This window comes from Canis aureus, chromosome 20 (assembly GCF_053574225.1).
Source record: "Canis aureus isolate CA01 chromosome 20, VMU_Caureus_v.1.0, whole genome shotgun sequence".
In the NCBI taxonomy this organism is placed as follows: Eukaryota; Metazoa; Chordata; class Mammalia; order Carnivora; family Canidae; genus Canis; species Canis aureus.
Genome location: NC_135630.1, coordinates 1,185,218 through 1,211,756, shown reverse-complemented (window position 1 = coordinate 1,211,756; position 26,539 = coordinate 1,185,218). Strand labels below are relative to the sequence as shown.

Sequence of the window (26,539 nt, the reverse complement as noted above, 5' to 3'; positions counted from 1 at the left end):
AGCACTGGTAGTTTTACCCGAATGTTTTATTATCTCCTAGTGTTGCTGAGAAGGTCCTTGGGACACACTTGCTTGAAGAACAACCTTCTCCTCAACATATTGTAAGAGCTTCCCTGTACAGAAGCAAACCCCAGAAGGAATTTCCCCTTTGAATCATAGAGAGAGCGATGCCCAAATGGGCTACCATTATTAAAGGATTCTGTGCTTCAAATCCTTTTGTCTTTAGTCTTTCCACTTCTCAAGGAGCCCTTCTGCATTGGTCCATGGAATAAACCAGTGGAGGGATGGTTTGTTAGCACTTGTTAGAATGGGAGTGTCATACTTCAATGAGGTGATGCAGAACAAGGATTGTCCAGTCTTTTTACCAGTGTCTCCCACCCTGCCTCCTCCCACCACCCCACACCCCCAGGTCTATCTGGGTAGAATTCAACATAAGAAAGAAGGGTAAAATAGAAGATGCACAGGAAAGCTCCAGCTGGCACCAACATCAGCACTTGTCTGATCTAATCTCTGATTCCTCAGATGAAGAATCTGAGGCTCAGAGAAATGCAAAACTTGGCTAAAGTTGACTGAGAGGTGATGTGGGTCTCCTAATTTTGTCTCGTGCCTGTTGCCTCCACCACCAACTGCTCTCAACATCAGGAGAACCACAGAAAACTAGCTCTATCTGTTGCTGCCCTACCTCCCCAGTTCTTAGAGGAATAGCCAAGGGCTTGCTCGTGAAAAGAAACAGGGTCTGAGAGAATGTATTAGTATCTTCAGAGATTCACTGACACTGTTAGGGTAGAGTATACTTCCTTGTCTCACTGACAATAGACATGGTCATATGATTTGCTCTGAATACTAAAATGTGAGCAGAAATGTGTATTCTATGTTCCAGCAGAAGCTAGGGTATACTTGGAGTATGGTTCTCTCTATCTCTCTTCATTTTTTTATTGTGGTACAATGCATATAAGGTAAAAAAATACTATCTTAAAATTTTTTAAAGATTTTACTTATTTATTCATGAGACACACACACACAGAGAGAGAGAGAGAGAGACAGGCAGAGATACAGGCAAAGGGAGAAGGAGGCTCCATGCAGGGAGTCCAATGTGGGGCTTGATACTGGGACTTCAGGATTATGCCCTGAGCCAAAGGCAGATGCTCAACAGCTGAGCCACCCAGGCGTCCCTATATTAAACATTTTTAATTGCACAGTTCAGTGGTGTTAATCTCCATGCTCTTTCTTCCCTCCACCATGACACCCAGCAATTCTTTAGAAAGCATCTTCTCCATCAACTTGAGTCCCAGGTTAATATGATTTAGAGTAGACATGCAGCTGACCCAGATGGTGTGAGCAAGAAATAAATCTTTAATTTTGTAGCTTCTGACACCTTGGAGTCACTTGGTATAGCAGCGGTACTTAGCCTCTTAGTACTTAGCAGTACTTAGCCTGGCTGATACCAGGATAACACATGGCTGTCATCTCTAACTTGCTGTCCACCCTGCAGGCTAAAGACCATGAAGTTTCCATGCAATAGCATCTGACTTACAACTAAGTAGAAGAAAGTGTTTCTAGCTTCTAAAATCTCAAGGTGAAGGATGCAGACCGAGAATAAAAACATCTGAAAGCAAGGGCAAATGTATACAACTGAACATGTGCTTTCATTGGCACAGGGCATGCTCAAATGGCCTGATCTTCTGCCTTGTTGAGAATGGATTTTCCTCGGATGTGAGTCTTTGAAACAGGGTGTCACAGCCAACTTTCTCATTCTAAAGAGAAAGATAGAAATGAAGAGAAGCCAGGGCAGAGGGAAACATTAGTTCTTCAGTCACTGACTATCATTTCAGGCAGGGAATTTTTATTACTGTCTACCCCTAAAAACACGTAGGAAGACACAGACCAAAGAGATGTGATGGTGTCAAGTTGTCCACCCCCAGCCTGGGGCCACCCAATGCTTGCACAATCCCTGGTAGCCTGCCACCCAAGAGTACAGGTTCTTTGAGTGACCAAGCCCTCTGGTCACTGGGCTTGACAAGGGACAGATGGTGTTTGTACTTCTTCCAAGGATAGACTATGTCATGCTTAGGCGGAGGAGGAAATAAAAGCTTCATAAACACACTCAAGCCCTCTTTATGGTATTCACTTATATACCTGGCAGATGTCCAACTCATCAAAATTCCACCCTTTTCTGAACATGTCAAATGACCAAAGTTAGGTCGAAGTTTGAGAAGGCAGAGAAGGGTCTGGAAGTGATAGAATTGGGTTGAGCACAGGCAGTGTTCATGGTGGAACCCACCCTGGAGAAAGACAACCAGTTACTCATTTCCCCCTCAATTTCTGGCACTTGATGTACTCACCAATATCTATCATATCCCTTCTAAGAACCTGGGCCTAAGGGAAGTATAAAAGCTTACAGTTTTTTTTTTACCTGGATTCTGGAGCCAGAGTGCCTAGGCTCAAAGCACCTAGAACAATGCTAGCATGACTAGATTTGAATAAAGTTTAGCTATAGCTGCTGCTATAATGCTCTCACTCGTCACTTTTCATAGAGCTCGTAATTCAAGAGCACAGATAGGCAGCATTTTTCTGAACCTGAGGCTTGGAAGATAAATGGGATTCAGGTAAGATTCATGTAAGCCTGTGAAAATCCCACTCCCTGAGGCCTAGAGGGAAAATGAAAAGGCAGTTGTCATGTGGAGAAACCACCAATACCAAGAATGAGGGTCCCAACCCTGAATCCCAGATTTTTGGTTATTTCAAGAGGTGGGGATGGAACTCCTCAAAAGCCAGTCTGGAGAGCTAAGAGTAAGGTGTCATCCTGAGGCCCACCACTGTTCATCTGAGACGTGGGCAAGTCAGAGTAAGGATGTACCGGCAGGTGGCCTGATAACAAGAAGTAGGGCTGCAGGTCCTGATGTGCAGGGCATTGTGCACAACATTGTGATGCTCAGACAATCTTGCCAGTAAACCAGGGGAGGTAAAGGTTATGTGCAGGTCTGGGTGGGATTCTTGGCCCAGCATAGGGATGCTTCCCTGAGACCACTGCTCAGTGAGAATCAAGACTCTACATCCAGCTGCCATGGGATCATGAAAGGAAATGACTATAAGAAAATGTCACCCTAACTACTTCTTACTACCAGCTTAAAGCACTCTTCCCCACTCACTAATTCACAGGACCAGAAGGTATTTTCTAACCCCATACGAACATGTAATGGGCAGAACATATAAGGGTGAATGAAAAAGAGTTAGGATGAAGATATGGAAGTTTTCCAGTTAACAAAATAAGCCTAGAAGTCAAAAACTAGAAAGTTTCATGTGAGGGCTATGAATGAAAGTTTGGACAGGGTGGTGTGTGTGTGAAGGTGTGCAGCAGGGAGGCATCTTGGGTTCAAATTATGAAGGTAACTGTCTTGGTTTCTTAGGACTACCATAACAGAGTGCCACCAACCAGGTAGCTTAAACAACAAAAATGTGTATTCTCACAGTTGTGGCATCTAAAAGTCTGAACATGGAGCCAGCAGGGTTGGCTCCTTCAGGAGGCTGTGGAGAAGATACTGTCCCATGCCTTTGTCCTGGCTTCTGGTGGCTGCAGCAATCTTTGTCACCCCTTGGCTTATAGACACATCACTCTGATCTCTGCCTCCATCTTCACATGGAGTTCCCTTGTGTGTCTCCCTCCTCTTTTTATAGGGATAGGGACACTAGCCGTATTAGGTTGGGGCCCACATTATTTCAGTATGACCTCATTTAACTGATAACATCAGCAATGACCCTATTTCCAAATAAGATCATATTCTCAGGTATCCAGGGCTTAGGACTTCAATATATCTCTTTTGGAGGTGCAATCAAAGTCATAACAGGAACAGAAGCCCTTGGATTCCCCCCTCTCAGTGCCCCATTCCTTCTACCTGGGTCCCTCTAACTTTGTCCTTTCATGTGTCCATCCAAGTGGCTAGCACTGCTCTCCTCAGGGACACTCTTTACTGTCTGAAAGCGGTCCATCTGAGAGTGGAAATTGGGACAGCCACTATGGAAAACAGTAGGAAGGGTCCTCAAGAAACTATAAATAGATGCACTTCTGGATATATAACTTAATGAAACAAAATCACCACCCTGAATATGTCTACACCCCATATTCATCACAGCATTATTCACCATAGCTAACCAATGGTAACAACCTAAGTATCTATCAACAAATGAATGGATGAAGGAATACTATTTGGCCATAAAGAAAATCTTGCCATTTATGACAACATGGATAGACATTGGAGGAATTATGCTAGGTGAAATAAGTCAGAGAATGACGAACACTTATAATCTCACTTACATAATAATTGATAGAAACAGAATAAATTGGTGCTTACCAGAGATAGAGGGAGAGTGTGGGGGCATACTCCTTAGTTTTGTGATCTTGGGGCTAAATTTATCCTTTTCTTTGAAAAACTTGTCATGCCCTGTCTTCCATTTTAAGTACCATCTTTATGGATAATGATCATTACAAAGAATACATGTTTGTTGCAAAAAAACCCTCAGAATGTAGAAGTATAGAATAAAAAGTGGAAGTTACCTGCCTTCTGGTGGCTTCTACATCCTGTGATTGTTTTCTGAGTGAGGATGTTCCAGGGTGTAGTCTTCCTGAGGCAACAACTGTTCTTGTAAACTGTAGAGAGGTAGTTTAAGGAAGTGGGTTTATGGATGAACATAAGATTCATCCCTAACTGGGTTCAAATTCCTACCCCTTCTGTTACTAGCTCTTCCAAAGTGGATGTTATTTCAGCTTTCCATGCCCCTCTTTATCTTTAAGCTACAAGATGATCATGGTAGTAGTCCCTATATCATGGAGTTGCTGTGAGAATTAAGTGATTTCACAAACATGGTAATTCTTGGCTACTTTTATTATTGTTTTGTATCTTCCTGCCTACTGGAGGTCTTTGAGCCAAGGAATAATGAGATAGTACAAGTTCAAGAATGTAAATTAACCAACGAAAAGCCCAATAAGGATAATAGCACTGTCTCTGAGGTGTGGATGGAAAACGTAAAAACAATTTTAAAAATTAATTTTTCCAGCTTTATTGACATATAAATGACATGTAATATTGCATAAATGTAAAGAATATAACAGTTTAAAAATATTTTTATTTAAATTCCAGTAAACAGTGTACTGCATATTAATTTGAAATATATATATATATATACTGTGAAATTACTACAATAAATTTAATTAACATCCACACCTCACATGGTTACAAATTCTTTTTCTTGTGATGTGAACTTTTAAGGTTTACATTCTTATCAACTTTCAAATATATAATATTGTTAACTATAGTCACCGTGCTGTGCACTATATCCCCAGACCATTTCATAGGTTGCCTTTTAGTTTTGTTGATGATTCCTACACTGTGCAGAAGCATTTTGTTTTGATACAGTCCGAATAGTTTTACTAGTTTCAGAGGCAGAGCTTAGTGATTCATCAGTTGCATATAACATCCAGTGCTCATTACATCATGTGCCTGCCTTAATGTCCATCACCCATTTACCTCATCCCCTCACTCCCCTCCCCTCCAGCAACCCTGTTTGTTTCCTAGTGTTAAGAGTCTCCCATGGTTTGCCTCCCTCTCAATTTTCATCTTATTTTTCCTTCCTTTCCCCTATGTTCATCTGTCTTATTTCTTAAATTTTACGTATGTGTGAAATATTATGGTATCTGTCTTTCTCTGACTGACTTACTTCACTTAGCATCATACCCTCTAGTTCTAGTCACATCACTGCAAATGGCAAGATTTCATTCTTTTTGATGGTTGGGTAATATTCCATATTATATCCATATATATTGCTTCTCCATTCACCTCTCAATGGGCATCTTGGCTCTTTCCATATTTTGGCTGTTGTACGCACTGCTGCTATAAACATTGGACTGCTTGAGCTACTTTGAATAACTATGTTTGTATCCTTTAGATAAATACCTAATAGTACAATTACTGCGTGGTAGGATGGTTTTATTTTTCAGTTTTTGAGGAACTTCCATTCTGTTTTCCACAGAGGCTGCAAAAGTCTGCATTCTCACCAAGAGTGTAAAAGGGTTCCCTTTCTCCACATCCTTGCTAACATCAGTTGTTTCCTGTCTTGTTAATTTTAGCCATTCTGACTGGTGTGAGGTGGCATCTCATTTTGGCTTTGATCTGTATTTCCCTGATGACAAGTCACGTGGAACATTTTCTCATGTGTCTGTTGGCCATGTGTATGTCTTATTTGGACAAACGTCTGTTCATGTCTTCTGTCCATTTCTCAACTGAATTTTTTGCTTGAGTTTGATAAGTTCTTTATCGATTTTGGATACTAGCCCTTGACCTGATAAGATCATTGCAAATATCTTCTCCCATTCCATAGTTGCCTTTTAGTTTTGTTGGTTTTTTCCTTTACTGTGCAAAAATTTTTATCCTGATGAGGTTTCAGTAGTTCACTTTTGCTTTTGTTTCCCTTGTCTCCAGAGACATGTCTAGAAAGAAGTTGCTGCGGCTGAGTTCAACAGATTGCTGCCTGTATGTATTCTCCACTAGGATTTTGATGGATTCCTGTCTCACATTTAGGTGTTTCGCCCATTTTGAGCTTATCTTTGTGTATGGTGTAAGAAAGTGGTCCAGTTTCATTCTTCTGCATGTGGCTGTATAATTTTCCTAACACCATTTGTTGAAAAAATGTCTTTTTCCACTGGATGTTCTTTCCTGCTTTGTCAAAGATTAGTTGACCGTAGAGTTGATGGTCCATTTCTGGGTTCTCTATTCTGTCTCATCGATATATGTGTCTGTTTTGTATCAGAACCATACTGTCTTGATGATCAGAGCTTTGTAATACAGCTTGAAGTCCAGAATTTTGCTGCCTCCAGCTTTGGTTTTCTTTTTCAACATTACTTTGGTGATTTGAGGTCTTTTCTGGTTTCATACAAATTTTAGGGTTGTTTCATAGATCAATGGAACAGAATAGAGAATCCAGAAGTGGAACCTCAACTTTATAGCCAAATAGTATTCGACAAAGGAGGAAAGACTATCTATCCACTGGAAAAAAGACAGTCTCTTCAATAAATGGTGCTGGGAAAATTGGACATCCACGTGCAGAAGAATGAAACTAGACCACTCTCTTGCACCATCCACAAAGATAAACTCAAAATGGATGAAAGATCTTAATGTAAGACAAGATTCCATCAAAATCCTAGAGGAGAACACAGGCAACACCCTTTCTGAACTTGGCCACAGTAACTTCTTGCAAGATTAATCCATGAAGGCAAGAGAAACAAAAGCAAAAATGAATTATTGGGACTTCATCAAGATAAGAAGCTTTTGCACAGCAAAAGATACCATCAACAAAACTCAAAGACAACCTACAGAATGGGAGAGGATATTTGCAAATGACATATCAGATAAAGGGCTAGTTTCCAAGATCTATAAAGAACTTCTTAAACTCAACAGCAAAGAAACAATCCAATCATGAAATGGGCAAAAGACATGAAGAGAAATCTCACAGAGGAAGACATAGACGTGGCCAACAAGCACATGAGAAAATGCTCCGCTCACTTGCCATCAGGGAACTACAAATCAAAACCACCATGAGATCCCACCTCACACCAGTGAGAATGGGGAAAATTAACAAAGCAGGAAACCACAAATGTTGGAGAGGATGTGGAGAAAGGGGGACCCTCCTGCACTGTTGGTGGGAATGTGAACTGGTGCAGCAACTCTGGAAAACTGTGTGGAGGTTCCTCAAAGAGTTAAAAATAGATCTGCTCTATGGACCCAGCAATTGCACTGTTGGGGATTTTCCCCAAAGATACAGATGCAATGAAATGCCGGGACACCTGCACCCCGATGTTTGTAGCAGCAATGTCCACAATACCCGCACTGTGGAAGGAGCCTCGGTGTCCATAGAAAGATGAATGGATAAAGAAGATGTGGTGTATGTATACAATGGAATATTACTCAGCCATTAGAAATGACAAATACCCACCATTGGCTTCGACGTGGATGGAACTGGAGAGTATTATGGCTGAGTGAAATAAGTCAATTGGAGAAGGACAAACATTATATGATCTCATTCATTTGGGGACGATAAAAAATAGTGAAAGGGAATAAAGGAGAAAGGAGAAAAAATGAGTGGGAAATATCAGAAAGGGAGACAGAACATGAAAGACTCCTAACTCTGGGAAACGAACTAGGGGTGGTAGAAGCAGAGGAGGGTGGGGGGTGGGGGTGATGGGCACTGAGGTGGGCACTTGACGGGATGAGCACCGGGTGTTATTCTATATGTTGGCAAATTGAACACCAATAAAAGATAAATTTATTTTAAAAAATTTTAGAGTTGTTGGTTCCAGCTCTGTAAAAAATGCTAATGCGGGCAGCCCAGGTGGCTCAGCGGTTTAGCGCCACCTTCAGCCCAGGGCCGGATCCTGGAGATTCGGGATCCAGTCCCACGTTGGGCTCTCTGCATGGAGCCTGCTTCTCCCTCAGCCTGTGTCTCTGCCTCTCTCTCTCCCTCTCTGTGTATCTGTCATGAATAAATAAATAAAACCTTTTAAAAATTGGTATTTTGATAGAGATTGCACTGAATGTGTAGGTTGCTCTGGGTAGCAATAGACAACTTTTGGGGTAGCATTAACAATATTTGTTCTTCCAATGCATGAGAATGGAATGTTTTTCCTTTTCTTTATGTCTTCCTCAATTTCTTTCATAAGCATTCCATAGTATCCAGAGTACAGATCCTTTACCTCTTTGGTTTATTCCAAGGTGTCTCATGGTTTGGGGGACAATTGTAAGTGGGATCCATTCCTTCATTTCTTTCATCCGTTCATGTTTAGTGTATAGAAATGCAACTGACTTCTGTGCATTGATTTTATATTCTGCGATTTTTTTTTTTTTTTATTGGTGTTCAATTTACTAACATACAGAATAACACCCAGTGCCCGTCACCCATTCACTCCCACCCCCCGCCCTCCTCCCCTTCTACCACCCCTAGTTCGTTTCCCAGAGTTAGCAGTCTTTATGTTCTGTCTCCCTTTCTGATATTTCCCACACATTTCTTCTCCCTTCCCTTATTTTCCCTTTCACTATTATTTATATTCCCCAAATGAATGAGAACATATAATGTTTGTCCTTCTCCGACTGACTTACTTCACTCAGCATATTCTGCGATTTTGCTGAATTCCTACATCAGTTCAAGCAATTTTGGGATGGAATCTTTTGGGTTTTCTATATAAAGTATCATGTTGTCTACAAATAGTGAAAGTTTGACTTCTTTGCCAATTTGGATGCTTTTTATTTGTCTGATTTCTGAGGCTAGGACTTCTAGCACTATGTTGAACAGCAGTGAGAGTGGACATCCCTGTCTTATTCCTGACCCTGGAAGAAAATCTCTGTTTTTCCCTGTTAAGGATGATATTCACTGTGGATTTTTTGTATGGCTTTTAGGATACTGAGGTAAGTTCCTTCTGTCTTTATACTGCAGTGAGTTTCAATCAAGAAAGAATGCTGTATTTTGTCTTTTATTAATGTTGTGTATCATGTTGATTTGCAACTGTTGAACCACCCTTGCATCTCAGGAATAAATTCCTTTTGGTCATGGTAAATAATCCTTTTAATGAACTTTTGGATCCAATTTGCTACTATCTTGGTGACAATTTTTGCATCCATATTCATCAGGGATCTTTGATCTGTACTTCTTTTGGGTGGGGTCTTTATTTGGTGTTGGGATTGATGCTGGCCTCATAGAATGAGTTTGGAAGTTATTCTTCCATTTCTAGTTTTTGGAACAGTTTCAGAATAGGTACTAATTATTTAAATGTTTGGTGGAATTCCCCTGGGAAGCCGTCTGGCCCTGGACTCTTGTTTGTTAGGAGACCTTTGAGATCTGATTCAATTTCTTTGCTGGTTATGGCTCTGTTCAGATTTTCTATTTCTTCCTGTTTCCGTTTTAGTAGTTTATATATTTCTAGGAATGCATCCAAATTGCCTAATTTGTTGGGATATAATTGCTCACAATATTCTCTTATAATTGTATTTCTTCAGTGTTGCTTGTGATCTCTTTTTCATTCATGATTTTATTTCTTTGAGTCCTTTCTCTTTTCTCTTTTTGATAAGTCTGGCTAGGCATTTATCGATTTTATTAATTCTTTCGAAGAATCAGCTATTAATTTCATTGATCTTTTCTGTTTTTTCCCCCATATCATTGCTTTATGGTCCACTCTATTATTTTTCTTCTCCTGCTAGATTTAGGCTTTATCTGTTGTTCTTTTATCAGCTCCTTTAGATTTCAGGTTATGTTGTGTCTTTGCAACTTGTTTCTTGAGAAAGGCCTGTGTTGCTATATACTTTCCTCTTAGGACCACCTTTGCTGCATCCTCATAGTTTAGGGGACATGTCTAGAAAAATGTCGCTACAGGAATACCAGAGAAATTGCTCTCTTCTAGAATTTTTATACTTTCAGATCTCACAATTAGGTCTTTGATACATTTTGAGTATATTTTGTGTATGGTGTAAGAAAATGGCCTACTTTCATTGTTTTTGCAAGTAGCTATCCAGTTTCCCAACAGCACTTGTTGAAGAGACTTTTTCCCATTATTTTTTCCTGCTTTGTCAGAGAGTAAATGATCATATAATTATAGATTTTTTAGTGTTGTTTTATTAATCTGTGTGTCCATTTTGTACTAACAGTATACTTTCTGAGTTACTACAGCTTTGTAATAGAACTGGAAGTCTGGAATGTGTTACCTCCTGTTTTGTTTTTCCAAGATTGCTTCGGCTGCTTGGGGTATTCTGTGGTTCCATATAAATTTTAGGATTGTTTTAGCTCTGTGAAGAATGCCGGTGATATTTTGATAGGAATTGCATCCAAAGTGTAGATTTCTTTGGTTGGCATAGACCTTTTAACAGTATCTGGCCTTTTTTTTTAAATTTTTTTTAAATTTTTATTTATTTGTGATAGTCACAGAGAGAGAGAGAGAATGAGGCAGAGACACAGGCAGAGGGAGAAGCAGGCTCCATGCACCGGGAGCCCAACGTGGGATTCGATCCAGGTCTCCAGGATTGCGCCCTGAGCCAAAGGCAGGCGCCAAACCGCTGCACCACCCAGGGATCCCAGTATTTGGCCTTCTAATCCATAAGCATGGAAAGTCTTTCCAATTGTGTCATCTTCAACTCTTTAATCATTGTTTTATAGTTTTCAGAGTATAGGTCTTTTACCTCTTTGGTTAAGCTTATTCCTAGGTATTTTAATATTTCTGGTTCAATTGTAAATGGGATTATTTTATTAATTTGTCCTTCTGCTGTTTCATTATTAGTGTATAGAAATGATACAGATTTCTGTGTGTTGTTTTTGTATCCTGTGACTTTACAAATTTATTTCTCAGCTATAGAATGTTTTTGAAGGAGTGTTTAAGGTTTTCTGTGTGTACTATTATGTCAACTGCAAATAGTGAAAGTTTTACTTCATCCTTGCAATTCCGGATGCACTTTATTTCTCTTTGATGTCTGATTGCTGTGGCTAAGATTGAGAGATAGGGAGGGAGACAGGGCCAGACCAGGAGGGACAGAGAGTGAGACCGGGAGGGAGAGACAGAGACCCGGACGGAAGGACAGGGAGGGAGACACAGAGCCAGAGAGAGGCTTCGTGCCTCCATGAGCAGGAGTCCCTTGGGACTGAGCGGGGGGCTCAAGGCCTCAAACCCAGCGCCTGACCAGACTACCCGGCAGAGGCATAGGCATTCTCCACTCCGCTCTGAACTCCGCGAAGGGCGGGCCTCTGTGCGGGGGGCGGGCCCAGGGACGGGAGCGGGGGTGAGGCCACAGGGTTCCAGGAGCTTGCCCCTGCGCCTGACCCCGAGCGTGACCTGAAGGGGGCCGCGGCTGGCCGCAGGAGGAGCTGTGCGCAGATGCGACCCGGCGGTGGCAGGAGGTAGCTCGGCCGCGCCCCCAGTCCAGGCCCGCGGTTCCCCGCGGTTCCCCGCGCTCCGGGCTCGCGGCAGCGGCTCTGCAGGCCTCGGCCCCCTGCGCGCAGGTCAGCGTGGGCCCCGGGAGGTGTGACGGGCCCTGGGGTGGCTGTGCGAGGGGCATCTGACCCTCGCTTGTGGCGCAGCGGGTGCCTGGGAGGGACCGCGGGCCTTGGGGCTGCATGGAGGTGGCCCCGTGGCGAGCCGGACCCACACCCTTTGGGCCGCCAGGGTGCCGGGCAGAGGGCTGCGGGGAAGGAGTGGTGGGACCTGTTGGCGGAGGGGGGCGGCGGTGGGGCCTCCTACAGGTCAGGCCAGGTCTCCTTTGGGCGGCTCAGGGAGGGTGCGGGGCCCCTCCCCCGGGCTCAGGGAGGTACCGCGGAACCCATGTGCGTGCGCTCAGAGGGGTTAGGGTGCAGGCACTTTGCAATGTCAGGGCACGGCCTTGGGACGGTGGCTTGAGGGCCTGGGCTGCTGGGCCCCAGGAGCCTCCCCAAGCCCTTGGCTCTTACTCCGCCCCCCTCCCCCTCCCAGCTCTCAGGTCCCTCCCTAAGCACCCCAGCCTGGCCAGGAGCCCGCCCCTCCCGCTTGGTCCCTGTCAGGTGAGTATGGCTACCTCTGAAATTTTTGCATTTTGAAAACGTTCTCCTTTCTCCACAGCCTCCCCAAAATTTGGTGTTTCCTGTCTTTTTAATGTTCTCACCGGTGTGAGGTGGCATCTCATTGTGGTTTTGACCTTTATTACTCTGATGGCCAGTGACCCAGAGCATTGTCTTGCCTGCTTGTTGGCCATGTACATATAGGTCTTCTTCCGTGACTTTTCTGTTCATGACTTTTCCCGTTTTCTGGATGGGATGGTTGGTCTCTTTGCTGTGGAGTTGCAGAGGTTCTTCAGAGATCTTGGATGCTGGCCCTTTATCTGACGGGGTCATTTGCACATACCTTCTTCTCCCATTCTGTGGGCCACCTTTGAGTTATGTTGAGTGTTTCTTTTGCTGTGCGGAAAGTGCTCATCTTGATGAAGTACCAGCGATCCATTTTCGCTCTTGTTTCTCTGGACTTTGTGGCTGATGTAATTTGCAAGAAGTTGCTGTGGCCCAGTTCAAGAAGGGTGTTGTTTCCCGTGTTCTCCCGGGGGGTTTTGATGGAATCTTGTCTCACATTTAGATGCTTCATCCATTTTGAGTTTATCCTTGTGTTTGGTGTGAGAGGAATGGTCCAGGTTCATTCCTCTGCATGTGGCTGTCCAGTGTTCCCAGCAGCCTTGATCGAAGAGACTGTCTTTTTTTCCCCATCTTTCCTGCCTGGCCAAATATTAGTTGCCCGTAGAGTTGAGGGTCCACATCTGGATGCTCTCCTCTGTTCCATTGATCCATGTGTCCGTTTCTGTGACAGTACCACACTGTCCTGATGCTCACAGCTTTGAGGCGCGCCCTGAAATCTGGCATTGTGCTGCCCCACCCCCACCCCCTGCATTGGATTTCTTGGCTACTATTCCCGTGGCCGTTCGGGATCTTTTCTGATTCCACACAAGTCTTCAGATGATTTTTTCCAGCTCTCTGAAGATAGTCCATGGTATTTCTGAGAGGGATTACACTATTTGTGTAAATTGCCCTGAGTCACGTTGACATTTTCCCCAATATTAATTCTTCCAACCCAGGAGCATGGAACCTTTTTCCATCGCTTTGTGTCTTCCTCAGTTTCTTTCAGACATGTTCTGCAGTGTTTTGGGTAGCAATCCTTTACCCCTTTGGTTAGGTTTATTCCTAGGTAGCTCATGCTTTTTTTGGGTGCTGCGGTTGTATAAATGGGGTTGACCCCTTCCTCGATGTCCCTTTCCTCGGTCTCATTCTTCGCTTACAGAAAGGCCACTGGTTTCTGGGTCCCGAGTTTGTATCCCGCCACACTGCCGAACTTGCTGTAGGAGTTCCAGCCGTCTTGGGTTTTCTAGGTACGGTATCGTGTCATCGGTGAAGAGGGAGAGTTTGACTTCTTCTTTGCCGATTTGAATGCCTTTTATTTCTTTTCATTGCCTGATTGCTGAGGCCATGACGTCTCGTACTATGTTGAGAATAGCAGCAGTGAGAGTGGACATCCCCGTCTCGTGCCTGGTCATCGGGGAAAGGCTCCCAGTGTTTCCCCATTGGGAATGAGAATTTGCCGCGGGCTTTTCGTAGATGGTTTTGAAGATGCTGAGGGACGTTCCCTTTCTCCCGGTACTCTGAAGCGTTTGGATCAGGAATGGATGCTGTGTTTTGTCAAATGCTTCTTCCTCTGCGTCTCTTGAGAGGATCATCTGGTTCTTGTTTTCTCTCTTGCAGATCTGATGAAGCACCTTGAGTGCTTTCTGAGTGCTGAAGAAGCCTTGCACCCCGGGGATAAAGCCCACCGGGTCATCGTGAGTAACTTGTTAATAATGTCCTGTTGGATCCCGTTGGCTCATAGCTTGTGGAGGTGTGCATCCGTGTTCATCAGGGACATCGGTCCAGAATTCTCCCTTTGGGTAGGGGGGGTCTTGGGTTTTGGAGTTAAGGTGACGCTGGCCTCCAAGAACGAGTTTGGAAGTATTCCATTTCTTTCTATCTTTCGGAGCAGCTTTGGTAGCACAGGTATGATTTCTTCTTGAAGCGTTTGATAGAATTCCCCTAGGAAGCCATCTGGCCCCGGACGTTTGTGTCTCGGGAGGTTTGTGTGTTTCTTTATAGGTGTGTTTCTTATTTCCTATTGGGGTTCATTTTGCCAACATAGAGCATAACCCCCCAGGGCTCATCCCATCAAGTGCCCCGCTCCGTGCCCGTTGCCCAGTCACCCGCACCCCCCACCCTCCTCCCTTTCTTCCACCCCTTGTTCATTTCCCAGGGTTAGGAGTCTCTCCTGTTCGGTCTACCTTTCTGCTATCTGCCACTCATTTTTTTCTCCTTTCCCCTCTCTCCCCTTTCACTATTGTTTTCATCCTCCCCAGAAGAATGAGACCATATGATGTTTGTCCTTCGCGATTGTCTTCTTTCCCTCAGCCTTAATACCCTCCGGTTCCATCCAGTTCGAAGCAAATGGTAGGTGTTCGTCGTTTCTAACGGCTGAGTAATCTTCCATTGTGTACAGAGACCACTCACCCTCCTTATCCATTCATCTTTCGATGGACACCGAGGCTCCTTCCACAGAGTGACTATCATGGATGTTGCCGCTCGAAACCTCGGGGTGCAGATGTCCCAGCATTTACCTGCATCTGTATCATTGGGGTACATCTCCACCAGTGCACCCCCATGCTGGATCACAGTGTAGATCCGTTGTTACCTCTCTGAGGCACCTGCACACGGCTTTCCAGGCGTGGCTGCACCAGGTCACATTCCCACCAGCAGTGCAAGAGGGTTCCCCTTTCGCCACATCATCACTGACATTCGCTGCTTCCTGTCTTGTTAACGTTCACCGCGGTCACTGGTGCGTCAGGTGGGATCTCGTTGTGCTTTTGACCTGTATTTCCCTGACGGCCAGTGATGCGGTGCATTGTCTCATGTGCTTGTCTGTCACGCCTACGTCTTCCTCTGTGACATTTCCGTTCACGTCTCTTGCCCGTCTACCAGATTGGATCCTTGGTCTCTTTGCTGTAGAGTTACAGAAGTTCTTCAGAGATCTTGGATACTGGCCCTTTACCTGACAGGGTCATTTGCACATAACTTCTCCCATTCTGTGCGTTGGCTTTAAGTTTTTTGAGTGTTTCTTTTGCTGTGCGGAAGCTGCTCATCTTGGTGAAGTCCCAGCGATCAATTTTTGCTCTTGTTTCTCTGGCCTTCATGGCTGATGTAATTTGCACGAAGTTGCTGTGGACCAGATCAAGAATGGTGTTGTTGCCTGTGTTGTCCCCTAGGATTTTGATGGAATCTTGTCTTGCATTTAGATCCTTCATCCATTTTGAGTTTATCCTTGTGTATGGTGTGAGAGGAATGATCCAGTTTCATTCTTCTGCGTGTGGCTGTCCAGTGTTCCCAGCAGCATTTACTGAAGAGATTGTCTTTTTTGTTCCCCCTGCAAGGTCTTTGCTGCCTGGCCGAATATTAGTTACCCATAGAGTTGAGGGTCCACCTCTGGATGCTCTCTTCTGTTCCATTGATCGGTATGCCTGTCTTTGTGCCAGTATCACACTGTCTTGCCGGTAACAGCTTCGTGGCACAACGTGAAATCCAGCATTGTGCTGCCCCCGCAGTGGTTTTCTTGGCTACTCTTCCTGTGGCCGTTCGGGGTCTTTTCGGATTCCACACCAGTCTTCAGATGACTTGCTCCAGCTCTCTGAAGAGAGTCCATGGTATTTCTGACAGGGATTGCATTAGTTGTGTCGATTGCCCTGGGTCACATTGACATTTTCCCGAATATTAATTCTTCCAATCCAGCATCATGGAACCTTTTCCATCTCTTTGTTTCTTCCTCAGTTTCCTTCAGACTTGTTCTGCAGTGTTTCGGGTAGAGACCCTTTACACCTTTGGTTAGGGTTCTTCCTAGGTAGCTCATGCTTTTTTGGGGGTGCTGCAGTTGTATAATTGGGGTTGACCCTTTCCTCGATGTCCCTTTCCTCGGTCTCCTTGTTCGCATGTAGAAAGGCCACTAGTTTCTGGGCCCCACGTTTGTATCCTGCCGCACTGCCGAACTTGCTGTAGGGAGTTTGAGCAATCATGTGGTGGAGTCTTTTGGGTTTTCTAGGTACAATATAATGTCATTGGCGAAGAGGGAGATGTTGACTTCTTCTTTGCCAGTTTCAATGCCTTTTGTTTCGTTTTGTTGCCTGACTGCTGAGGCCATGACGTCTCGTACTATGCTGAGAATAGCAGTGGTGAGAGTGACATCCCAGTCTCGTGCCTGTTCTTCAGGGCAAGGCTTCCGGTGTTTCCCCATTGCGAATGATAATTTGCCACGGGCTTTTCGGAGATGGCTTGGAAGATGCTGAGAGACGTTTCCTGTATCTCTGTACTCTGATGCGTTTGGATCGGGCATGGATTCCGTATTTTGTCAAATGCTTCCTCTGCGTCACTTGAGAGGATCATCTGGTTCTTGTTTTCTCTCTTGCAGATCTGAAGAAGCACATGGAGTGCTCTCCGAGTGCTGAAGCAGCCTTGCACCCCGGGGATAAACCCCACTGGATCATGGTGAGTAACTTCTTAATAATGTCCCGTTGCAACCTGTTGGGTCGTATCTTGTGGAGAAGGTGTGCATCCGCGTTCATCAGGGACATCGGTCCAGGATTCTTCTTTTTGGTGGGTTCTTGGGTTCTGGAGTTAAGGTGACCCCGGCCTCCAAGAACGGGGTTGGAAGTGTTCCATCTCTTTCTATCTTTCGGAGCAGCTTTAGTAGCATAGGTATGCTTTCATCTTGAAGCATTGGATAGAATTCCCCTGGGAAGCCTACTGGCCCTGGACTTTTGTGTCTCGGGAAGTTTGTGAGTTTATCGGTTTATTTATTATTGGAGTTCGTTTTACCAACATAGAGAGTAACCCCCCAGTGCTAATCCCATCAAGTTCCCCCCTCGGTGCCCGTCGCCCAGTCACCGCCACCCCCCGCCCTCCTCTCTTTCTTCCACCCCTTGTTCGTTTCCCAGGGTTAGGAGTCTCTCCTATTCTGCCCTCTCTGCCATCTCCCACTCATTTTTTTCTCCTTTCACCTCTATTCCCTTTCACTATTTTTGTCATACTCCCCAAAAGAATGAGACCATATAATGTTTGTCCTTCACCTATTGCCTTCTTCCCTCAGCCGTAACACCCTCTGGTTCCATCCATGTCGAAGCAAATGGTGGGTGTTTGTCATTCCTAACGGCTGAGTAATCTTGCATTTTGTACAGAGACCACACACCCTCCATATCCATTCATCTTTGATGGACACCGAGACCCCTTCGCAGTGTGGCTATCGTGGCTCTGAACCTAAGGGTGCGGGTGTCCCAGCGTTTCATTGCATCTGCGTCTTTGAGGTAAATCCCCAGCAGTGCAATTGCTGGGTCGTACGGAGGTCTATTTTTAACTCTGAGGATTCTCCATACAGTTTTCCAGAGTGGCTGCACCAGTTCACATTCCCACCAACAGTGTAAGAGGGTTCCCTTTTCTCTGCATCCTCTCCAACATTTGTAGTTTCCTGCCTTGTTAATTTTGCCCATTCTCACTGGTGTGAGGAGATATCTCATTGTGGTTTTGATTTGTGTTTCCCTGATGGCAAGTGATGTAGAGCATTTTCTCATGTGGGTGTTGGCCATGTCTATGTCTTCCTCTGTGAGATTTCTGTTCTTTTGCCCATTTCATGATTGGCTTGTTTGTTTCTTTGGTGCTGATATTAATAAGTTCTTTATAGATCTTGGAAACTAGCCCTTTATCTGATATGTCACTTGCAAAATCACATTGATAGTTTTATGAGTGTTGAACCAGCCTTGTGTCCTGGGAATAAATCCTACTCAGTCATGGTGAATAATTTTCTTATGTACTGTTGAATCCTATTGGCTAGTATCTTGTTGAGAATTTTTGCATCCATGTTCATCAGGGATATTAGTCTATAATTCTCCTTTTTGGTGGGCTCTTTGTCTGGTTTTGGAATTAAGGTGATGCTGTCCTCAAGAACGAATTTGGAAGTACTCCATCTCTTTCTATCTTTCCAAACAGCTTTAGGAGAATAGGTATGGTTTCTTCTTTAAACGTTTGATAGAATTCCCCTGGGAAGCCATCATGCCCTGGACTTTTGTGTCTTGGGAGGTTTTTGATGACTGCTTCAATTTCCTCCCTGGTTATTGGCCTGTTTAGGTTTTCTATTTCTTCCTGATACAGTTTTGGTAATTTGTGGCTTTCCAGAAATGCGTCCATTTCTTCTAGATTGCCTAATTTATTGGCGTATAGCTGTTGATAATATGTTTTTAAAATCGTTTGTATTTCCTTGGTGTTGGTAGTGATCTCTCCTTTCTCATTCATGATTTTATTAATTTGAGTCTTCTCTCTCTTCTTTTTAATAAGGCTGGCTAATGGTTTATCTATCTTATTAATTCTTTCAAAGAACCAACTCCTGGTTTTGTTGATCTCTTCCACAGTTCTTCTGGTCTTGATTTCATTGAGTTCTGCTCGAATCTTTATTAACTCTCTTCTTCTGCTGGGTGTAGGATCTATTTGCTGTTTTTTCTCTAGCTCTTTTATGTGTAAGGTTACCGTTTGTATTTGAGATCTTTCTAGTTGTTGAATGGATGCTTGTATTGCAATGCATTAACCCCTTAGGACTACTTTTGCTGCATCCCAAAGATTTTGAAAGGTTACATCTTCATTCTCATTAGTTTCCATGAATCTTTTTAATTCTTCCTTAATTTCCTGGTTGACCCTTTCATCTTTATTCAGGATGGTCCTTAACCTCCACGTGTTTGAGGTCCTTCCAAACTTCTTGTTGTGATTTAGTTCTAATATCAAGGCATTATGGTCTGAGAATATGCAGGGGACGATCCCAATCTTTTGGTATTGGTTCAGACCCGATTTGTGACCCAGTATGTGGTCTATTCTGGAGAAAGTTCCATGTGCACTTGAGAAGGATGTGTGTTCAGTCGAGTTTGGATGTAAAGTTCTGTAGATATCTGTGAAATCCATCTGGTCCAATGTATCATTTAAAGCTCTTGTTTCTTTGGAGACGTTGTGTTTAGAAGACCTATCGAGAGTAGAAAGAGCTACATTGAAGTCACCAAGTATAAGTGTATTATTATCTAAGTATGTCTTAACTTTGGTTATTAATTGGTTGATATATTTGGCAGCTCCCACATTCTGGGCATATATATTGAGAATTGTTAAGTCCTCTTGTTGGATAGATCCTTTAAGTATGATATAGTGTCCCTCTTCATCTCTCACTACAGTCTTCGGGGTAAGTTTTAGTTTATCTGATATAAAGATGGCTACCCCTGCTTTCTTTCGAGGACCATTTGAATGGTATATGGTTCCCCAACCTTTTATTTGCAGGCTGTAGGTGTCCTTCTGTCTGAAATGAGTCTCTTATAGACAGCAAATTGATGGGTCCTGCTTTTTTATCCGGTCTGAAACCCTGCACCTTTTGATGGGGTCATTAAGCCCATTCACGTTCAGAGTTACTATTGAAAGCTAGGAGTTTAGTGTCATCATGATATCTATTCAGTCCTTGTTTTTGTGGACTGTTCCACTGAACTTCTTCTTAAAGGGGAATTTTAAGAGTCCCCCTTAAAATTTCTTGCAGAGCTGGTTTGGAGGTCACATATTCTGTCAGTTCCTGCATGTCTTGGAAGCTCTTTATCTCTCCTTCCAAGTTGAATGAGAGCCTTGCTGGATAAAGTATTCTTGGTTGCATGTTTTTCTCATTTAGGACCCTGAATATATCCTGCCACCCCTGTGTCCTGCCAGGTCTCTGTGGAGAGGTCTGCTGTCACCCTAATACTCCTCCCCATAAAATCAGGGATTTCTTATCTCCTGATGCTTTAAGGATCTTCTCTTTATCTTTGGAATTTGCAAGCTTCACCATTAAATGTCGAGGAGTTGAACATTTTTTATTGATTTTAGGGGGTGCGGATCACTCTAGCTCCTGGATCTGAATGCCTGTTTCCCTTCCCAGATTAAAAAGCTTTCAGCTAGGATTTGTTCAAATACATATTCTGGCCCTCTGTCCTTTTCGGCACCCTCGGGAACCCCAATTAAATGTAGGTTTTTCTTCCTCAGGCTGTCATTTATTTCCCGTAATCTATCCTCATGGTCTTTTAATTGTTTGTCTCCTTTTTCCTCAGTTTCCCTCTTTGCCATCATCTTGTCTTCTATGTCATCCACTCGTTCTTCCACCTCGTGAACCCTCGTTGTGAGGACTTGTAGTTTGGATTGCATCTCATTCAATTGATTTTTAATTTCTGCCTGATTAGCTCTAAATTCTGCAGTCACGAAGTCTCTTGAGTCCTTCATGCTTTTTTCTAGAGCCACCAGTAGCTGTATAATAGTGCTTCTGAATTGGCTTTCTGAGATTGAATCGTAATCCATATTTGTACCTTTGTGGGAGAGAGGACTGTTTCTGATTCTTTCTTTTGAGGTGAGGGTTTTCCTTTTAGTCATTTTGCTCAGTGCAGAGCGGCCAAAAACAAGTTGTATTGGGAAAAGGAGAAAAAGAGAGGATAGAAAGAAGGAAAGAAATGAGAAAAAGAAAAAAGGAAGGAAAAAAAGAGAAGAAAGAAAGGAAAATAAAGGATGGGGAAAGCAAACAGAAATCAAAAAGAAAAAAAAAAAACACACGGGGGAGTATCTTCTGATTCTGTATACTTTAAGTCCCTTGACTTCCCCTGGAACTTGTGTGTCTAGCTAGTCTTCTGGGGGAGGGGCCTGTTGTGCTGATTTTCAGTTAGCACTTGGGGATCTGCTCTCCCCCTTCCTGGTTCAGGGCTCAGTGGGGGTTGTTTACCCCGTGAGGCCCCAGGAGGGACAACCACAGTGGCAGTGGCTGGCTCTGGAGCCCTGGATTCAGCTTCCGCAGTAACTCGGGATCTCTCGGACTGCAGGGGCCTGGATGCTCCGGGGGCGGGGCCACTGATCTCCTCAGCTCGGGGCAGAAGCATCCTTGCTGTCCTGGGCCCTCCTGGCCTCTGCCTGTCCTGGGGGGAGGTTGGATCCTAGGCTGTGTCCCCAGAGCCCTGTGCTCCCGGGCCTGTGCTGTTGGATTCGCGCTCCTGGCCGCGAAGACCCTCTCTGCGGAACCACCACCTGAGACCCACAGAGCTGCTCCCGGGCCATACGGCCCCCTCCACGTGGAGCCTCTACCTCTGCTAGAGCTGCCTCTGAGCTGCTCTCGGGTCCCTGCAGCCCCCTCTCTCCGGAGCCTCTGCTGGAGCCCCTCCGAGCTGCTCTGGGGTCCCGCCATGCACACGCTGCAGCCCTTAGGGAGCTGGGTGCACTTTCCTGGGGGCGCAGGTGTCTGTTAGTGTCCCAGGGAGCCTGAGGGCATCCCCGCCTTCCTGGGGTCCTGCTCTAACTCCCTGCGAGCATCTTTCTGCTTGGGAAGATTGGTTAAGCTCCTGCTTCTCCCGGACGGGGCTCTCCTGTCCTGGGGACACTCGCCCTGGCCTTAGCCCAGCTCCTTGCGGGGCCTCTCCCCCTTGGAGGCCTTTTGTTTCTTTATTTCTTTTTCCCCGTCTTCCTACCTTGATAGAAGCATGAACTCTTCTTACTGTAGCATTCCAGCTGTTCTCTCTTTAAATCTCAGGCTGAATTCATAGATTTTCAGGATGATTTGAATGTTATCTAGGTAATTTGGTGGGAACAGGTGATTTGGGGACCCTACTCTTCCACCTTCTTGCCCCTCCCTCAAAACAGTAGGGTCTTATTAACACCATCTTTTATTTTATTATTTTTTAAATATTTTATTTATTCATGAGAGACACACACAGAGAGAGAGAGAGAGAGAGAGGCAGAGACACAGGCAGATGAAGAAGCAGGAGCCATGCAGGGAGCCTGATGTGGGATTTAATCCCGGGACTCCAGGATCATGTCCAGGGCTGAAGGCAGGTGGTAGACCATTGAGCAACCCAGGGATTCCCCATACTACCTTTTAAAATGAATTATAAGCAGAGCTCTGATTAGTGATAATGTTCGTGTTTCTTCCTTCTGAAACAACTACTGCCATTGGGTCGGTAACCACAAAAATGTATAAAGAAATGAAGTACATTTTAATCTGAGAGAAGATACTACCATAGAGTTTCTCGGGGAGTATATTTCATGGATTTACTCAACAAATGCATTTTGAATGGCTACTAGAGAGCTCCTTTTTAGGAATAAAGGATACAGAAAGGAGCAAAACAGATGAATAGCCTGTCCTCATGAAATTTATGTTCTAATAAGACCAGGAACATGTAATATATATATATGGGAATATATATATATATATATATATATATATATATATTCTCATATATACATAATACATATATAGAGAGAGATCTAAATATATAGTAAAATATATAAAATGTTAGTAGTAATATGTGTTACAAAGATGAAGAAAAGAGTATTGGGAATTTAGAGAGAATGTGTTTGCAATTTTAAATATGGTGGTTAGGGAAAATCTCATTAATGTCACTAAGAAGACATTTCCGTAAAGATCTAAAGGAACTAAGGGAGCTAGTGATGATGCTATCTGGGGGAATAGCATTCCAGGCTGAGAATGTCAAATATATCGGCTCTGAAGTGAGAGTATACCACGCATGGTTACAGAACAGTAAAAGAGGATGATTGGACTTTTGTGTGGTGTGGTGAGTGAAAAAGGTGAGTGGTAGCAAGAAACACTAAAGTAATTAGGTTGCATGACATTGTAGAGGATCATATACCATTTTAGGACTTTGGATTTTACTTTTAACAGAGAAATAAGATCTAACTTACAGACCCATTTTGACTGCTGTGCAGTGAAGATTGAAGAGGAGGAAAGATTAAGATCAAAAGATCAGTTGGAAAGCTGTCTAAGTAATCCAGATGAGAGGTTATGGCAATTTGGACCTGAGGGATAGTTGTGGGCTTGAAAGGCTCTGTTTAGATTCTAGATATATTTTTGAAGATGGAACTAAGGATTTGCTGATGAATTAGATGTAATGAGGAGGAAGAAGGGTAAAGAACTCTACAATTTTTGTACGGAGGGCTTGGAAGGATGTGGTTAATTGAAACAGGAAAGGCAGGTCATTTCTGTTGTTTTTGTTGGAAGGAGTATAGAAGATACTGGACTCAGTTTTGAACATACTAAATTTGAGACGTCATATATATATATATATATATCCAAGTCTATTATATAAATATGAATGTGAAGGTAAAAGGTTAAAGCTAGAGACATGATTTTGGAAGAGAATGTGGCATCTAAAGCCATGAGACTGGATGTAGTTATCAGGTATAGATAAATTTAAGGACTGAGAAGTGTTTCAAGGGCATTTTAATATTAAGAGGTCAGGGAGAAGAGGAAAAAGTAGATTGAGAAAGAGGAGGGCCATGGCTTGCATCGTTCCTATCACCTTCTGCATCATCCATAAGTCTGAGAAGTTGTGGCATAGCCTCTTGAAGGCCTTGCTGAGGGGCCAGCTCAGAGCTGACATCTGAGGAGGGAGAGGAGCTGTTCTTCAGGATGCAGTCAAGGGTCTCTGCTCATCATCACTCCCACTGACTCTCTTAGGGGGAATTTATGCTTCCGTCTCTACTACTTTAGGCTTCATGGTCCAGCAGTCTTGTTTCCTAAGAGGACATAATTCTAATAGAAGATAAAATAAAGGTCTCGATAAACTTAAAGCTATGGCTGATGCTCTTGAAGTTTGGATTCTTTGTATCAGCAGGATCAGCAGCTGAAGGAAGTACTCATCATGACATCAGACAGCAGAAAAACCAGGATGGTATGGTGTTGTGATTCAATTGAATGTAGGGGTTCAATCAGGAGGAAGTTATCAACCACCAAATACTTACTTGTTATATCAGGGAAATGTAGCCTGAGAAGTTCACCCTGGACTTGGTAAAATGGAAGTTGCTGAGGGTCTTGCTAAGAGTAGTTTCAGTAGAATGGTAGATGGAAAATTCAATTTAATTTAATTTTATTGCATTCATGAAAAGGTGAAAGAAAAATCAGAGAAGGAGTAGAGACAATTCTTTAGAAGCCTCTACTCTAGAAAAGAAATAAATAGGTCACTTGAGGGAATAATGGGGTTGTGGTTGGAGGGAGACAGATGGAATCAAAATGGTAAAAGCATACTAATGAGAGATCATGTAAGGACAGAATAAATGCTGAGGACAGATTAGCCGAAGCAGCTTTCTTAGGTAAAAAAGGAGGAATGGGATTTAGTGTTCCAATGGAAAGATTGTCCACAGGAGCACCAACAGTTCATCCATAGTCAGAGGAGAGAAGGCAGAGAATATGGGCACAAGTGAATGCAGAGCCATACCTAAAGGGAGGGCTGTAGGGAGTTCCGCGGCAAATTCTCAGTTAAATAGGTGGCAAGGTCATCAAGTGAGAGAGGATTGCAGTTGGGGATTTGAAGAAATCCAGCACTCTAGGCTGAGAACTTTTGGGGCTTTTTTCCCCTACTCTTTCATACTTGATTTTCAATTTATTGTGGAATTCTATGCCAAAGACATGGAGAAGCCAAGCATCATTCATTACCTACGTCACTACCTCGCTGGTTCCAGTTGCACCATTCCCTTCTTGGATTATTGCAGTCATTTCCCAATCAGTGTCTTGCTTTCACCCTTGGTTTCCCTATGGTCCATCCAGAAAAACAGCCAGTGAGACTCTTTAAAAACATGTGAGATGACATCCTTCTTCTGCTCAAAGCCTCGGCAGCTTCCCTTCATTCTCAGAATGTAAGCCCAAACCTTAGCATGAATTTACAAGGACTTACATGGTTTTAGCCACTGCTTCGTCTGGGACATCATTTCCAATCACTCTACCTGTTGCTCACTGGACTCTAGTGTTTCTGGAACATGCCTGATGTGTTCCTCCCTTTGGGAATCTGCCCTGCCCAATCCTGTGCCTAGAAAGCACTCCCACAGATGCTTGCATGACTAGGCACCTGGCCTACTTACCAAAATTTGCAAATAACACCCTTTCAAAAGCACATGTTCCTTTTCCTCCTTTCTTTTCGTAATATTTGAAGCTTCCTAATATATTAAATCACTTACTCATTTTAAAAATTTCTTCCCATGTTAGAATATTAACTCTACGAGGGCGTAGATTTTTGTGTTACTTCTGGCTATACCACAGTTCTTAGAACAGTACCTGAAATTTAGGGAGCACTCAATAAATATTTTTTGAGTGAATGGATTAAGGAATGCAGCAGGATTAATTGACAGTGTTAAGGGCCCACTTGAGACTAGCAATCACACATTAAACCTCCACAACAGGGTTGTGTTGGTAGGATTAATTGATAAGATGCTTGGGGTTAGTGAAGGGGTTAGGAAGTCTTGAGCTAATTCCAAAGGCCTTGCAGGAATAACAAAAGCAATCATGGATAAATTAATTGCCTTATGAGTGTGGGTGTGGTTAACTTCTGAGATTTTCTTTTGCTCTGTATAGGTTTGGGGCTAGTGCCAAATTGCTTCTGAAGATAGCTTATTGATTTGAAGCTGTTGCAAATTATTAGCCTTTCTGGAACTTCTTAATGTGCTCATCTGCCTCTGAGTGAAATCAGCTGTTGGCAAATATTTTGCCAGAGTAGAAAGTTTTAAAGACTTTCGTATTGGAATATTCTGAAAACAAAACAGAACAATCATTTATTGCTCTAAAAAAACAACCTTTGTACTTTGTGTGTGTGTGTGTGTGTGTGTGTTTCATTTATGCTCCAATATTGAAAACACTATAGAGCCCATGGAATGGTTCCCTTAATACCATGTAGGGAGTTTCTGTACAGTCTCACTTCCTGGACATCAAGCTGACTGGATGACTCTATGGTGTCACTGTTGTCTACACTTCATTATATTCAAGAAAAAAAAAGATGAGTTCGGTTTAGACTATATATAGAATGAGGATATGATAGTACTTTCAGGTATAAATTTCAATACATTTTCTTTCTTTAAGAAAAGCAGATACATTTATTTCTCCTCTTCAACTCTCTCCTCTCTCTTTTAC

General features: G+C 43.4%; 2 long non-coding RNA genes across 3 annotated transcripts in view; one reads left to right on the top strand and one right to left on the bottom strand.

Moving 5' to 3' along the window:
* LOC144291399 (uncharacterized) overlaps positions 1–26,539 on the top strand; it is a 110,587-nt gene that overhangs the window by 3,153 nt on the left and 80,895 nt on the right. The window contains exons 1-3 of one of the 2 annotated variants that reach the window (XR_013358659.1): positions 12,407–12,558; positions 14,278–14,354; positions 17,015–17,091. This is a non-coding gene — a long non-coding RNA (uncharacterized LOC144291399). Of the gene's footprint in view, positions 1–12,406; positions 12,559–14,277; positions 14,355–17,014; positions 17,092–26,539 lie in introns of those variants that run through there. The other variant, XR_013358658.1, reaches the window with a different exon arrangement.
* Positions 1–26,539, bottom strand: part of LOC144291401 (uncharacterized) — a 69,305-nt gene continuing 42,766 nt past the window's right edge. The window contains exons 3-4 of the long non-coding RNA XR_013358662.1: positions 4,553–4,645; positions 1–113 (exon numbers count right to left, since the gene is read on the bottom strand). This is a non-coding gene — a long non-coding RNA (uncharacterized LOC144291401). The remainder of the gene's footprint in view (positions 114–4,552; positions 4,646–26,539) is intronic.